Consider the following 17,494-nt stretch of genomic DNA (forward strand, 5'->3'; position numbering starts at 1 on the left):
ACCTTTCAATTCTAAAGTTATTTTTTAAACCCACCAGCATATAATATTGTAAAGAGAAATAACTGATTAAAATATTGCAAGATGCCTTGAAATCCCTGGCCTTTGCTGCATGAGCTGACAATATCTTTTTAGAAAGACAGAAACCTTCCATCTTAGGATACCCCTTGTTATTAAGGAAAATGGCCTTTGCACGCTACAAAATTGTGAAACAAACAAAAAAACACATAGTATGTGTTAATGAAATAAGGATGTATTACTGAAATTCCATGTGAAAGCTAGTCATAGAGACATGTTTGTCTTCTGCTTTGCTGCATGTCCTTTGTGAAATAAAGGCTAATGTTTTCACAATGAACTGAAAATAAACTAGCAATTACGCTCATTTAGCTATGTACTCTCAAACTTGAAGATTTACTGTGTGGATCATAAAACGCTTACAGTTAATACTATACTATTGCTCTCAGAAAATAATTTACTTAAAGAGACATAATAATTAGCCAAAACCACTTTTATGAAAAAGTCCAGTAAAAATAAAAGTACAATTTTAAGTGTTTATCATCTTACAATATTTTTCAATATATTTCTAATGTGTCTTTTTCTACAATATCATTTTAATTTTAGAAATTTTAGAAAAAAACATTTAAATTTTTTGTATTCATGGACAGAATGGTTTTTAAATGTCATTAAACAAACTGAAAAGAAAAATTTTCACACTGTATTTTCTAAATGCTAGAGACCAGATTTAAAACTTCATGGAAATTCTATTTAACAAGTGAAAAGAATCAAAGGCTTATTATGAAAATTATAATCTTTCTCTGTAGTGAGGATAATAACATCAAGAATTCTTTTGAATGCTTACAAGGTACCAGGTACAATGTCTAGTATTTAAGGTAGCATTTTGATATTTGCATTTTGAAGCTGAAAAAAAAATAGAATAAACTTAAATTAACTTTTTCTGTCACCCATTTAGGTAAATAGCAAAACTGAGATTTGAAACCAGACTTTTGACTAGGAGCTTGTGCCTTTTACCACTGCACTACACCCTCTAAAGCTCAGTCCTTTGATGTGCTGATTCTAGGTGCAGATGGGAAAATAGTTGAGGTCACAAACAAAATTTCCAGCTATTCAGCATGATCTGAAAAATTAACTTTTTTTTTTTTCAAATTGGTAATGAACGTGCAAAGGCTGTCATCAGGAAGACAGGAATATTTGACATTTTTGTCCTCATTCATAAAGAGATCGCAGCGGTGTTTAGATTCAGATTTCCTTTTTGTTTCTCATTCTTCTATCCCTTCAAGCCTTGATTATGTTTTTCAGGATTCTGCACTTAGCCCTCTTCTCTTCTTATCTGAAGCCTCTGTTTCCTACTGTTTCTGTCTACTTCTGATGATTCCTAAGTGTATAATTCAAACTGCATCATCCCTTGCTTGAGTTCCACTCCCAAATTCCCAGTTGCTTTCTGTATATTAGCACTGCACATATCGCCGGTGCCATATCCTAAGCAAGTCCAAACACAATTTTCCATCTTCAAGCCCACTTCCCTTTTCCAGCATTAATGCATCTTGATTACATCTCCCCAGTTTAAAACATCAGGGTCATTTTTCTCCATTCACCTATTTCAATTCAGCAAACAATTGATACTAAATTTAATACATTCTGCTGGCAAGGTGTTACTTGCCTTCACAGTATCTTCATTCGTAACCTGGTTCAAGCCCATAACAACTATTATTCTCCAAGTAATTCTCCAAACAGTAGGCACAATAAGTTTTCTAAACAACAGACCTATTCATGACACTCTGCTTCATAAAAACCTTCTTTAACTTTCCATTAGCTAGAAGGTGAGATCCAAATTCCTACACAAGGGTTGCAAAGTTTCACAACCTGGTTCTGACCCACCTTTCCCTGTGACCCTCCCTTTCTATTGCACCATTTGCACCATATACCCTAGCCACACTGTTGACTCCAAAGCAGATAGTTCCACACCTTTAGGCCTTTGTTTATGGTGTTTCTTCAGTTCGGAATGCCCTTCTTTATTTCTTTCTGAAAATTTCCTTATTCTGTTAAATGACATCACTCCCCATGCAGCATGAGGAATAATCTCTGCTTCCATGGCTCTTTGTTTGTGCTTTCCTGTAGCTTTCATTACAGTACATTGTAATTATCTTCCAGTGTCTCTCTTGCTCTACTATGACTTCCTCAACAGCATTGGCTATGTCTTAATTAACTTTGCACCCACAATATTTGTCAAATGAATAGTATTTGGAGACTAAGTATTAAACTTTGTCATATTTTTTAGAAAAGTAAAATCTGTTTAGACTAAATATATCTTTAAAAAAGAAAGATTTTCTTCCTTAATGTCACTTTGATTTCTGCAAAGTGAATGGAGAGTTGCAGTTGACAGTTATTTAAACCACAAGTATGCTTTTAAAAAAGTTGGTATCTCCAAATAAACAAGTTTTAACAATATTTCTGTTAAACACTCCCAAAATCAAAATAAGTGAGGGCAAAAATGCTCTTTATGTTTGGGCGACCAATTGAGTGTTTTCACAAGTTGGGAACACATTATAGACTTATTAAGGTTATCTATGCACATACATCTTCAGATTTTTTCAAAATTCTAGTAGGATAGAAACAAAAGCATAAATTAATCAGTGAAGCCAATGTGCCCACATCTAGTTAGACTCTGTATAAAAATCTTTAACAGAGATATCAAATTTTCTTGTCACCATAATATCACCATTATCAGTAGTGTAGCAAACCAATGACAGTGTTGATGACAATTAGATGATAATTTTAAGAAGGTACATTATTATCATGATGGCCCAAAGCCTTTCAGATCTATAGATACATTTGGAATGGTAATCTCAGAGTGATCTGATAGAAAATGTCTTTGAATCTAGAAACCGGAATCCTTCTCAAAAATTTCCCCATGGAACCACTAAGATTTTACAGCTGCTTAGTATTCTTTTGATTTGCCTCAGTGCCTGAAAGTCAAAGTTGAGTAAATATGTACTTTCTTTTAAATTTCTTATGCTCTGAGAAATACCATAATTATGATCTCTGACTTGGTTAATTCTTCCTTAGGGTTATTATCATTCCAGACTGTCTGCTTTCAACCATACCTTAGGTTTAACGGATTAGTTGTAATAAAGACTTAAATGAGACCTTTATTTTAGAAGCTTTGAGTCCTTTAAAAAGCTAATACATTTATCCTCTCACATCATTTTGTTAAAGGGAGAGGATAAAGACTAAAATGTCAAAAATAGAGAAAAGAGGGTATAGCCATTAAACTTCTTAATTCTACTTTTTTCATCCTCAGATGGGTTCTTTAGCAAAAGAAAGAATTCATGTGTCTATTAATTAATGTATTTAATATTCAAAGAACATTAATTAAATATACTCTAGGCATCAAACATTTTACTAGGCACATAAAACACTAAAAAGAAATTTTAAAATAAATAAGATGCAGTCTCTGACATTAAAACGGTTGAGGAGACGATCAGTTAAGGGCCCAATTACAATATCATGCAATGTAGTGTGGGGGCAGCTCTGACAGAAGTAATGTGGATGCTGTGGGAACCCGGAGAAAATAGCATCAAGCACAAGGGGGGGTGAAGGGGTGGACAAATCAAGGAAAGCTTCACATATCAGATGATTTCCTAACGAAGCCTAGAAAGATGAGAGTATAGTAATCAGATAAGAAAAACAGAAGGACAGACCTATAAAATGAGTAACAATAGCCAATTTTGGAAGTGAGTTGGAGGTCCTTGTGGTTGGACAATAGAGAGAAGGGCCAGCTGAGTGAGAATGGTGAATTGGAGGCCAATGGAAGGCAGGGGCTAAATCGAGACAGACTTCTGTAACTTCTAAAGTGTTCTGGCATTGTCCTGAATGAGAGAGACTCAAAGCTTTTTAGAAGGAGAAAATTAGGTAACATCACCAAACAGGTGGCTTTTGCTGAAGATTTGGTCATGCTTTTTAACAAAGTATTTGCATGAGCATGTCACTTATGAATCCATTTCATTTCTTGCCTGCTAAAATGACTTTAATTTTTGTGATATTTTCTTCTTATATAATGGTATGTGTGCTTTTATAAATATAGAATATCTATATTCAACCTAAGAAAAGGATGATCTATTTCCAGTTTCCCTACTTTTGTTCATGCTGCTATCTTACCTATAATATGCCACTCCACCTTTATTCTTCTGTCTAAATTACTCCAGGTTTTCAGTCCTACATCAAGGTTTTATTTTTTATAAAGTTTTCTCCAACCCCATCAGACCACCTAGACTTTCACTTCTTTAGACTGTAATTTTACTTCATAAATGTGCTACATCATCATGCTATCAAGCATCATCACCATCATTGCTAATTACTTTGTTTTCCCCCAGAAGTAGAATTTGAGATAAAGACTTGGGTACTCTTTATTTGGGGGGTGATATCAGAAAGCCAGAGGGAAAGAGTGAGGGGAATAAAATGGAGCATGCCTTATAGAGCTGGTTACTGCTGTGGACAACTGGGGCTTACTTAACTTATTGGGAACCCTGGACAAGCCATGTAGAATGCACCTCAGGCTTAGTATTTAAAATCGTAGTCTAGCAGACATCCCCAAGAGACGCATGGAAATGAGGAAGTGTGGAGATGGGGAATAGTAAGTTCTACTGCGAAGTCAGGTTTTCACAGGAAGTGAGCTGGGCCGAGAAGTTATGGTCTCAGAGGATGCTTAAATTTGAGGCTGTAGACAGCTTTGTTGAAGTTCTTACCTTAGCTCTTTTATTGTAGAAAAGCTCCTTATCCTCTCCTGAGGAGAAAGGGAAACAGAGTAACTATGCCTCTCTGTGCCTTAATTCATTCTACCTCAGTGCTGGTTAAATGGTTTATAAGAATGCAAATTTGGAAGAACAGCCATGCTGGATTTAGTTGCACCATTCTTCCTTTTGGAAGTGCCTCTTTCAGGAGAAGACAAATTCTCCTTTGTTTCCCAACCATAAAGTAGGCAGAGCTACTCCATGGTGGGAGGAAGGGGAAGAAGAGAGGCCTGCTCCCAGCCAGGGCTGCGAGGGGCAAGCTGCTGTTTAATTCTTGGGTTCAAAATCAGAAGTTCATATGGCTTAGGAACCTAAAATTCCCATGGGAATTGAAGGAGGGGAATTGCTGCTGAGAACTTGAAACCCGAAGCTATTCTAGAATATACAACTACTGTCCAGAAAGTATCCATCCATGTACTATGAAAAATAAAAACATGTCTTGAAAAAGGTATAAGATATAAGACACATTTTATATAAGACAATGACACCTTAGTCTCCTTCACAGTAGGCACCTTGGGACCTCACGCAGTTCTCCAATCACCATCAGCTGCCCTGTTGTATTTTCCTAACTCTCATCAACATTGTGAAATCTCTTTCCTTTCAAAGGTAATTTTGGTTTTGGGAAAAACCAGAAGTCACAGGGCACTAAATCTGGGCTGTAGGGAGTGCTATGTCACCTGGGTGATTTCATGTCTCAGCAAAAAACTGCCTGAGACATGATGCACGAGCAGGCATGCTGTCATGATGAAGCTGCCAATGAGCCCTTGCCCATAACTGTGGCCATTTTCATCGTATTGCACCTCTCAAACAAAGAAGAACATTGAGCTAGTACTCCTTATTAATTGTTTGGCCTGGACAGGCATACTCATGATGGACAACACCTTCTCAATTAAAAACAAACAAACAAACAAAAAAACAGAGTTAACATGGTCTTGATCTTGCTGCAGCTTTGCTGCACCTTCTTTGGGCATGAAGAACTAGGCGACTTCCATTGGGATGACTGGGCATTTCTTTCCAGATCATGGTCATAGACCCACAGTTCATCTCTGCTTATGACCTTCTTGAGGAAATCTGGTTCATTGGTAGTGGTTTTAATCAAGTCATCAGCAACTGCAGCATGATGTTCCATCTATTCTGGTAGCAGAAGTTGTGGAACAAATTTTGACATGACAAGTTTCATGCCAAGATCCTCTATCAAAGTTTTGGACACAGCAGTTTTTGGAACCCCCAGGTCTGCTTTTAGGTCTCACACTGTCAGTTGCCAATCTTTGTTGATTGCAGCTCATACATGTTCAACATTCTTAGGTGTTCTGTTTGTTGCATGCCTTCCAGAATGTGAATCACTTTCAACAGATTCTCAACCATCTTTGAAGCATTTGTACCACACTTTTATTTGCACTGTACTCATTATATCATCCCCAATGCCTTCTGAATGATCCTAATAGTTTCCATGAAGGAATGTTCAAGATTAATGCAAAATTTGATGCAGATTTGTTGCTATACTCGCTCAGTCATTTTGAATGCAATGGCCACACAGTACACATACTCACTCAACAGCATCTACCGCTCCCACTGACTACCACGGTAAAGTCATCATTGCGCATGCATGTGCATTCCAGTCCACTCTCCCTGGCTGCCAGGTTACATCAATGTTGCATACACTGTTCCACTATATTAACAATGGCTGCACTTTTTCAGCACAGACCTTGTGTATCTATAAGAGGTGGTAGAATCATCAACTAAAAAATTTTTAATTAAGGATAACAAGTATGGAAGTCAAGTATGAGTGAACCTAAAACCCATATAAGAAACTTCTTCTCCTAGTGACTAACCTAAAGGGATAAACAAGACTGTGCTGAATCTGAAAAGTGAAGGATGTACTGTCAAAAACAATCATAAACCCATCATTTGGGATCTAGTATGTTTGCAGGGAACACTGGAAAGAACACGGTTTTAGAGTAAAACAGAGATCCCAGTTCTACTTTTTCCACTTGCTTATCAGCTTCTTTAATCCTTATTTTCTCATCTACAAAATGGGGCACTAACACCAAATGTGCCAGGATACTATGAAGATTAGAAATATGTATGTAAATGTATTACAACACCTTACATTTACAAGGTAGTCATATAATAAATGGGAGAAATGATAAAGAAGGACTGAAAATGATTATGCTGTGATTTAAACCCATGTCAAGAAAAGAGAAATGTGAGAAACTTGCCTGAACTCTGTAGAGTTTATTCCTCCAATAATTTACAACATTAGGGAAATGTAGTTCTGTGCTAGAGACAGGAGCCAGCTTCATGTGGACATACAGGGAAAGCAGGCCTCCTGACAAGGAGGGAGGGGGCTGGAGTTCATGGACCTTGACAGATAAGCATCAAGGAGTTAACCTGAGAACTCTCAGGTTATAGCAGACATGAGAATACACCTAGCATTAGTATAAAATCCAAATACGAAAAAACATGAACTCTATCTAAACATTTCAGTTTTGTTTTATGAATCTCTGTTAACAGATACTCTTAACATAGTCTTCACTGAAAAAAAAAATTCATGAGCCTATAAAGATCTTTTCAAATGCACTCAGCTAAATCAAGGTGTGTGTAAGCAAACCTATTCCAATTTTAGATGGTCCACATATCCTATTTCTCTATTTTAAATATTTTAAATTTCAATAACATACTGAGATAAAATGTTAATATGCTAACGTGTAAAATTAATATAAAAACAAGATGAGTATTCATTCAATAAATATTGATTGCATGCTGAATAAGTGCACTGATGTTGGCACAAACAATACAGCCCAAAGCTCTTTCTTTTGTTTTCTCCTCGATGCTGAAGGAAAGACCCAATTACAAACAGGTTTGTTCAAAACTCAAAGACTGATCGGAGAATTGTGGCAAGCTATGGAGTTCTAGCAAGGAGAGAGTTGGTGTCATAAATAAAGACTGAGCTCTCCTTTAGAGCCTTGGGCCCTAATAATAGTTCCACTTTTCAGGTTTTTTGAACCTATTAACTCTCAATATCTTCAATATCTTGGTCTGAAAGATGGACAGATTTAAAATCAGAGAAAATTTGTTCAAAAAAATAATTTTAATGCCATAGCTTGTATGGCTCAGTGGATTGACTGCTAGCCTGCAAATCAAAATGTCATGGGTTCAATTCCCAGTCAGGGCACATGCTTGGGTTGTGGGCCGGGTTTCTCCAGTTGGGGGTGTGTGAGAGGCAACCAATCAATGTATCTCTCAGATGTTTTTCTCTCTCTCTCCTTTTTCCCCTCTCTAAAAATAAATAAATAAAATCTTAAAAAAAGATAATTTTACCTAATTTGCTAAAGCCACCAACTACGAAAAAAATAAACTAGTTAGAGTGTTCACCTCAAGCTTTAAAGATTCATTACAAAGAAAGTTGGTTTAATTCATGTTATCCCCAACTGCCCTTTAATAGTTTAAAAGGCCTCTTCCCACTTTTGATGTTTTGTTTCCAAGCATTGTTTTTAGTTACTTATTTTCCACACTACTGCTATTATTTGGGTGGCAGTCGTTTCTTTTCTACCAAACTAGAGAGGAAAATTCACTAGATACATTTAGATTTTCTCTAGGTATCACCTCTCACATCTTCCTGGAAGAGTTCCAATGGGTGGCTTATGCTTTCTTCATGCCATTTGCCCCATTCCCAATGGCCAGTAATGGCCTGGGTGGGGGCACAGAAGCCCTGCCCACTGGTCTCAAGGTGGAACTGTGTTTGTAGTGCAATTCACATTCCCAAATTCGCCATTATATCATGATGACACTAGAACCTTCCTGGTAGCTCTAGGAAGGGACTAGTGTAATCATGATATAATGGCAAATTTGGGAATGTAAAATGTATTCTGTTTATACTGTTTTATATGGTTTATACTTTTTTATACTGTTTCCCTCCCTCACATTTTACTCTGAAGGAGCTACAGGCTCCAGCTCTGCCAGCTGGAACCGGGGAAGTATGCCTAGGAGGGATGCTAATGTGCCGTCCTAAGTGCAGCAAACATAATGCTGGATAAAGCAGAATTGATCGATAGAGGGGCTTTCTCTTGTGAGACAGAACCTAACGTCCTGGCAAGAGCCCCAGTCCTGAAGCCCTGCTGGGAAGGCTCCTGACTCCTGGGAAATGTTAGCTCCCATTAAATGGATAGCAATACCGAGTACTGCCTTGGCAGCATGTGGAAAGAGATGAAAGGTTCAGGGGACATGGCTCGCTACAACAGGGCTATTTTGTAAATCCCTCAAACTCACAATAGATTGTGTTTCTTGGAACATACAGTGGACAATCCTTTACTTGGTGGTCCAAACTACTAGTCTAGTGGCCAGGAGGGAAGATGAGAGCAGATCTTGAGGGCAGAAAGCCTTGTCCAGCCTGGTAGATCTCTCCAGGGTACGTTATAAAGGGACACTTGGTGAGTGTGGCCAGATGGACAGAGTCCAAAATACAGTGTAGATCAGTTTTTCTCTTAAAAAATAAAAATATATGGGAACCCTGGCTGGTTGGCTCAGTTTGGTGTCCTGTACAGTAAAAGGCTGTGAGTTCGATTGCCAGTCTGGGCATATGCTCAGGTTGAATCCCTGGTCAGGGCATGTATGACAGGCAACTGATCAATGTTTCTCTCTCCTTCCCTCTCGTTCTGGTCAGAGGATATTGGAGATAAGCAGAAAAAAAATGAAAGGAAATTTAAATCCTTTCAAGAAAATCAGAAAGATGGGATAAATGATTCTGAATTAATCAGAAACATTCTCTCTTCCTTAGGGAAAGGCAGTAACAATGGACGTGGACCCCATTCAGAGATTGTGTCAGGGCCAAGTCAGGACCTACATCTCCCTGTCCTTTCCCTGTTCTGCCCAGTGATCTCAGAATGGAAGATTAGGGACCTGGCGTGTGAATGCAAGACTGGAAACAGCACAGAGCAGAACCTCTAAATGACCATGAAGGCTCTTTCTGATCAGGAAGCAAACATGGTGGGTGGCACCTAACGTACCATAACAAGAGCAATTACAGCAAGAGTGATTACAACCTCAAGGAACAGTGCTTCTGCTATTCTGTCACAGAGGGAGCATTGGGAGTCACTGACACATGATATGTTGGGAAGGAACATAATGTTGGCCTTAGAGAAAGGTGCTCTGCAGCCATGAAAAAGATAGTCCTCCTCTTAGCAACATCTGTCACCTTTGCTATGCCTAAAGTGTTGTTACTGTTGCTTTTTTCAGACTGTATTTTAGACTTTTATTTTAAGCAAGATATCACACACACATCGCCCATCAGCCTTATTACAGCATTTGCTGAGACATATGGGAAGAAGACTGAGGAACAGGCTAGTGCTGGAAAGAGTGAAAAAAGAACAGAGCTAAGATTGGTTCTTGTTACCCCAGAGTTCACCCAGAATGGAATTCTAGGAGCAAGAATATTTGCAAAACATAAGAAATGTTAGTTGTCCTTAAAACATAAATCTCGAAGTAAACTCTTCAATTGCTGTCTGTGTTTCAAGATAATATAAATCAGTACAACATACACATAATAAGGTGCTCACCATGTTGCACACACTAGTAGCTCCACTCCAAGTACCATGCATGAATTGCATGCCTTTGGTTATTGTTAAATGATTCTTGTTAATATTTCTATTTTAATTCCACTGGGCCTTTTGTTTTTAGGGGGAAAAAAGTACCAAAAAAAGAAATCTGAGCCCTGGTTGGCATGGATCAGTGAGTTGAGTGCCAGCCTGTGAAGCAAAGGGTCACCAGTTCGATTCCCAGTCAGGACACATGCCCGGGTATGGGCCAGGTCCCCAGTAGGGGGCGCACAAGAGGTAACCACACATTGATGTTTCTCTCCCTCTCTTTTTCTCTCCCTTCCCCTCTACAAATAATAAATAAAATCTTTTAAAAAAGAAATCTGGTTTGATTTAATCTCTCTTGATCCCAGGTTAGCTTATTATAGCAAGGCAGCCACAACGTAGCACCGCAACCCTTTGTGATCACACACCAACCTTCTAGTCTCTCTGCGCTTAATAAATTTGTCATCTGAAAGATGATTTTCTCTACTCAGCAGCTGTCTTCTAATCTGACATTTACCTTCCTTCATTCCTCAATGCCAGCAGAATGATGTTATCAACCGTAGGAGCAACAACTCCTGAAGACAGACCACATCTCAGAGCTTGCAGTGACTTTTTTTCTTAAGAAAATTACAAAAGAAATAATTAAACAAACAAATAAATAAAAATAAAATAAAAATACAATTCCCACGTTTATCTCAGAACGTCATTTGCACAGTGCTGCTTCTCCTTTGGCATGGCTGCAAGTGGCCAGAGCCTGTTCTAATGGTACGGGTGGCCTTAATGACAATAGACTTCGAAACCTCTGTCAGCATCTTTTAGAATTTATTTCCATTAATGCCTCCTTTTCAGAGCTCATGACTCAGTTTAAATTAGCCCAAAACTGAGAGAGTTACTTCTATTCCCCATAACAAGGAAGAACAGACACCTGGAAAGAAGGGAGAAAAAAAAACCCCAAAAAACCTCAGTGCAAAACAACTATAAATATTGTACTAGAAAAAATTAGCAGATACTGTTTTAATGCAGAGTCTGCCCAATGAAAAGGTTAAGGAAATTCAGAGGCCCCAAACCACAAAAAAACACGCAAATCTAGAGAGCTGAGCATGTACTAATGCTGTTGATTTCTCTGAGTCCATGGATCAGGCCCTGGACAGCTTTAGTTTCATGAAATACAGGAGGTGAGAAAACAAAATCAAGCCCTCCTATCACATGGGAAGTTGGATCAAAGACCCTATAAACACATTGACTCCAAAAGTCAACACTCAATGGGTACAGTTAAAAATCAAACACAAACACCAGAGGGAGCAGGTAAGACAATCTTTCTCAACTTTGGCAGGTTAAAGGGGTAGTCGGAAGAACTCCCTCCTGAGAATTTGTAACCACTTGTGTGGATTGAGGCTGAAATTCACATTTCTGGTGAGACAGGAAAATAAACTTGAGACCCCCTTCAAAGAGCCACGCCTTCCATCAAAGGGTAGACGACCTGAACCAAAGTCTCGAAGGTAACTTAAAATAAAACCTCTCAGTGTTCACTGTAGTTCTAAGTGAGGGGGCGGGGCGTGTAATAATAGTTTTCTTTGGAATTTCTAGCCTGGGATGTGTGTATGAATTATTTACAAGGTCAAGAAAAACCTATACCGATAAATTGAATTAGAGGGGTCTATCGCACATTGGGTTCTTCAGAAGCAGGACTGAGGTAAGAGGTTGAGAGTTGCTTATTAGGAATCAATGCCTGTGAAGGGAAGGAAGAGGGAGCAGGGCTGGGCAGAGATGACTAGTGATGCAGGTGTGACAACCCAGGAGCAGCGGAGCATTTCCTGTCAGAGCCTCCCAAATTGGGGCCATAACAGGGCAGGCTGTCACACCTGCTTCATGATCCCAGGTGCAGTGGCTTCTTACCGCTGAGCAGAACCGGAGTGGCTAAGAGTAGGGGGCTGTTGAGCCCACTTTCTGCAGTGAGGCAGCAAGTTCTCTGTTGAAGGGGCTGCAACTCAGCGTCTAGCATATAGTGACAGAATTATGGTGCCCTCTGGGTCCCAGATTTAGAAAATATTTTCTGGGAGGAATTGTAGATTAAATTCAGCAAAGTTTGAGGTCAAAATAAGAAATTATCAAACATGTAAGCCTGCCAGCTGGCATGAGAGAGTCTGAATAAGTAATAAAACATTTAGACACCACACAATCCTTCGATACTGACTATAAAATGTAAGTTTAATGTGAATTTTAAAAGCAAAGATATATTGAAAATATGATCAAGAAAAACAGCTATCAGACTAGATAACTTCACATAATTCTATGGAATTAAATTTGAAATTCTAGTAGAAATTAGTAAACCTCTAGGAAAATAAAATTTAGTAAAATTTACTCCAACCAAGATAAAAAGTCCAAATAGACTATTTATCATGAAAGTATTAGGGGAAATTATGAAATAACGCTCAGGTTAAAATGCACCAGGCTCAGAGTTTAACAAGGGAATTTTATTGAATTTTTAAGATCAAATAATCCTAAAGCTACTTCAATTATTATAAACCTCAGAAAAAAGTAAAACTAATTCTTTTTATGAAGAAGGTTGGCACAGGTCCAAATATGTTAAAAACTGCACAAAAATGATAGACACCTCTTTTTAGAAAATTGGCACAAAAATCTTAAATAAATGTCTAGCAAGGAGAGTTAAAAAACACATTAAGAAATAATATATCATGTCCAACCAGAGTTTATTACGGAAATCTCAAGTGAGTCAGTGTTGGGAATTCATTAACATACTCATAGTAAAAGTGGAAAGGACAAAAATCATATAATTTTTTTAAATGAAAATTTGACAAAATTCAACTGCCATTTTAAAACCTCAGTAAAATAAGAATTGATGGATACTTTAAAAACATACACGCACATACCTCACCACCAACACCAACATCTTTATATAATAGAAAATCACTAGAGACATTAATGATAAAATTTCAAACAGGACTTGATACAGTATCTCTACTACCTTTTAACTGTAGGTTGAAGGTATTAGTTAATACAATCAGATTAGAGGTGGCAAATAAAAGTACACAAAAGGAGGGGAAAAAATGTCTTTTTTTGTAGACGATATAGTTAAATGTCTGGAAAATCCAAAAGAATCCCTGGTGAAAACTACTGAAAACTATACAGGAATTTAATAAAGTAGTAAATTATAAAATTAAAATACAGAAATCCAAAGTTTTTATATATACAATCAAAATTTAGTTAGAAGAAATAATGAAAGAGCAGACACTTACTTTGCAAAAATATGTCTAAATTCAATTTAAAAAAGAAGTGCAAAACATATGAATAAAACTACAAAGCATTCCTAAAGCAAAACAAAACATAAAAGTAGACAGGAATGAATGGAAAGACACATCAGGTTCTCAGCTTAGAATATTCAACATCATAAAGGTGTCAGTTCTCTCTGGGGAAATTTATAAACTTAATTCTAATAAAATAACATTATGTTTTTGTTAAGCTAAAAGTTGATTAGTTAGCTTATTTATAAAAATGAATAAAAAGAAAAGCCTTGTGAAAAAAGCAACGTGGGAGAGAGGTAACCAGACCAAAGTTTGAAATATGTTATAAAGTCTCTATAAATAAAACAGTATGGTATTGGTGCATAAATAAACAGCCTAATTAAACAATTTAATAGATCTAGATAAAGACCAAAGGGAATATGAAATCTCAGTATATGATAAGGGCATCATCTGAAACTGGGGGAAGGGATATGTATGTAGAATAGCGAAATGGAAAGATAAAATTGAATGCATTCCTCACACCATACACCAGGATGGATTGTAAGTAAGTTGGATATCTACATATGAATAACAATTCTAATGTGAACATATATATATAAACATATATATAGATGTATGTGTATGTATGAATATACAGATTTTTTCTATATAATGCATATAAATATATATTCTCCAGATTTCATTGGCAAATTCTTTAGAAAGTAAGTTGGTCATCCAAATGAACCACTATAGCATTAAAATTCACCACCTACCTATTCTCAGCTGGGCAGGGAGACAGAGAGGCAGGAAGACAGTCACAGGATCTACCCCTGTCCCCTCTGACCCAGTGTCTCAATTCTTCTTCTTCCTGTTTCAAACCACGTGGATGCACCAGGGGCTGCAAGGCTGTGAGGCTGTGGGAAGGAGCCCCAGGCACCACCGGGGTTATAACCTTGCACCGTTGTGAACAAGCTGCACTCTGGCTTCCCAGGCCTTGTGCAAAGCACACACTTAGCAACTCTGGCACACACCCACAGCTGTGTGTCCTGTGACTTCTTTTTTAATATATTTTTATTCTATTACAGTTGTCCCAATTTTTTGCCCTTTGCCCTCCTCCACCTGGTACCTCCCGTTTCCTCCAACAATCCCCCCTTAGTGCATGTCCGTGGGTCATGCATATAAGTTCTTTGGCTACTCCTTTTCCTATATTGTTCTTAACCTCCCCCGTCTATTTCATACCAACCAATTCATGCTTCTTAATCTCTGTACCTTTTCCCCCATTCTCCCCCTTCCCCCTACTAGCTGAGAATCCTCCAAATGATCCACATATGTTTTGGTGCGGGCATCTTCGTGTCCAGTGTGTTTCAAACTCTGCGCTTCCTGGGCTTGTACATCGATTTCCTTCACTGAATTAGGGAAGTTTTCTTTCATTATTTTTTCAAATAAGTTTTCAATATCTTGCTCTTTCTCTTCTCCTTCCATCACTGCTGATTTGGATATTGGTACATTTGAAGATGCCCCAGAGTCTCCTTAGCTTATCCTAGATTTTTATTCTTTTTGGTTTTTCTTTTTAATTCTTTTTCCTTTTTGCTGTTCTGATTGAATGTTTTTCTCTTCCTTATGTTCCAAATCATTGATTTGATTCGTGGCTTCATTCATTCCATGTTGGTTCCCCATAAATTTTTCTTTATTTCACTTAGAGTAACCTTCATTTCTTCCTGGGTCTTTTTTATGCTGTTGAAGTACCTACTGAGTTCATTGAGCATCCTAATAACCAGTGTTTTGAACTCTGCATTTGATAGATTGCATATCTCCATTTCATTTAGTTTTTTTTCTGGAGTTTTATTCTGTTCTTTCATTTGGGCCATGTTTCTTTGTCTCCTCATTTTGGTAGCCTCCCTGTGTGTGTTTCTATGTATTAGGTAGAGCTGCTTTGACTCCGTGTCTTAGTAGCATGGCCTATTGTAGAAAAGTACACTGGTGAGTTGGGTGGGGAGGAGCCTTAGGTAATCATCAAGGCAGGGCAACCCATGTTGCTACTCTGTGACTTTGTGTCAGGGAGGGCTCTCAGAGGGGACAATACTGCTGCCTGGTCTCTCGAGTTTTGTCCGGGAAGAAGCTGTCTCCTGGCACTTGCCCTAATGCCAGACACTTCAATATCTTCCTGTAAGCTCCTGGTGCTCTTCTAGCTGTTGCCTTGGTGCTGAAGCCCAGAGGGAATGAGTCTGCATAGGTCCTAAGTTGTTGGGCACCCTTTAATAGGAGACTCATGAGAATCCTGCAGTTTCTTCTGCCTCCCCAACCCCCATTGATTTTTACAGCCAGAAGTTATAGGGACTTATCTTCCTGGTGCTGGAACCGGGGGCTGGATGGTCTGGTGTGGGGCTGGGATCCCTCACTCCCGAGGTATCCCCTCCGATTTTTATCCACCACACACTGATGTGGGACTGCCTGCTCCGTATCTCTGCATCTCCGGGCCTCTCTGCTTGTGCCAGTGTCTGATTGTGTCAACTCTGAGCAGGCGCTCCATCAAAAGTAACAAATTTTGGAAAAAATAATAAATTTTTCTCAAATTGAAATAAACCAAGCAGGAATGCCCTTATATTATCAGCCTGACCTCCTATATGGATTTGTGGAACATGACTAGTGGCCTTGGCAGCACTGGCTATTGCTTGAAAAGTCTGCTTTGCCTGGCTCCATTTATGAAGCACCCATTAAGAACAGGTCTGTGAAGAGTGACCAATGACCAGGTTGACCTTTCCGTTGATGTTCTTAGGCCAATGGCTCTCCCTCTTTTGAAATAGCTTGGAATTGATGGTGAATCACTTGAGCTAAAGATGATGTGATGGGGACTGCCTCCTGGAGGAGGAGGTGAAGTATTTTTCAAATGTCCTATAGGAAGGTCCTGAAGCCCATTCAGCTCACAGATCCAGGAAAAATCAAACATTTCAGAAGAAATGCATACTCCATACATCTATCACCTCAGACAGCAAACCAAACTGTGGATTCTGCAAGGAGCATCCTCAGCAAGCTTATATACCTGATATCTATATTTACACAGACCACATCAGAGGAATCAGCTCTGGGAAGTCTCCAGGCTCTGGGATGTCATTGGCTGCCAAGACCACCAACAGCACCTTACTCAGTGCCACACTGGTTGCAAACCCCCAGGGCCAGGGAGCAGCAGTGCTTCCAGAGGACCTGGGCGGGAACTGTGCCAGGTGCTGCCTGAAAAATCTATAGGGGTGGATGGGTGGACTCAACCTACTAAAGCCCGGCTCTATTGCTCATGACTCCTGGATAGCAGGATATTTCCAGAGTCCTGCTAGGATCTCTCTTTCTCCATGATAGAATTTTTATGGCATTTGAAGAGTTTTTCCAGATTATGTTGAAAATTGAAACCAAGCTATGTGGTAAAGAATGCAAGGGTGGGTATAAAGAGCTGATGACCTGTGTTGATATTGGCTTCTCCAGCCTTAGACCCTCGAGTGAAACTGTCCACAGGATAAATGGGCCCAATGCCTATGGGCAAAGAAGAAACTGCCAAAGACCCAAAGAGACCAAGTCTAAGTTCATACAGGACAGGATAACCTCTTCTATTAAGGCCTTTCTTAATTTTCCATTTAAAAGCAATCAGAATATCTTTAAATAAAAGATATCTTTATATTATGTGGTTTCCAGCCATTTCTCTAGTGATGTGGACGTTCCTCAGGGGGCTGTGTCATGACGAGAGCTCCTTTGGCTCACCTGGACAGAGAGCATGCCTTCAGGACAGTCGTGCTGCTAGACCAGCGTCGTAGCTGCATTTCAGCAATGCTTCCTCGACCCACATCCCTGGGCTCCTCTCATGTGGCTATTTTCCAGACCT

General features: G+C 38.7%; 1 pseudogene; it reads left to right on the forward strand.

The window, feature by feature from the left end:
* Window positions 1-16,171: 16,171 nt before the first annotated feature.
* On the forward strand, window positions 16,172-17,278 carry LOC129063216 (RNA 3'-terminal phosphate cyclase-like protein; annotated as a pseudogene).
* Window positions 17,279-17,494: the final 216 nt, after the last annotated feature.

Source organism: Pteronotus mesoamericanus, unplaced genomic scaffold (genome assembly GCF_021234165.1).
Source record: "Pteronotus mesoamericanus isolate MK-2021 breed Mesoamerican mustached bat unplaced genomic scaffold, CSHL_Meso_final scaffold_85, whole genome shotgun sequence".
NCBI classification, from domain to species: Eukaryota; Metazoa; Chordata; class Mammalia; order Chiroptera; family Mormoopidae; genus Pteronotus; species Pteronotus mesoamericanus.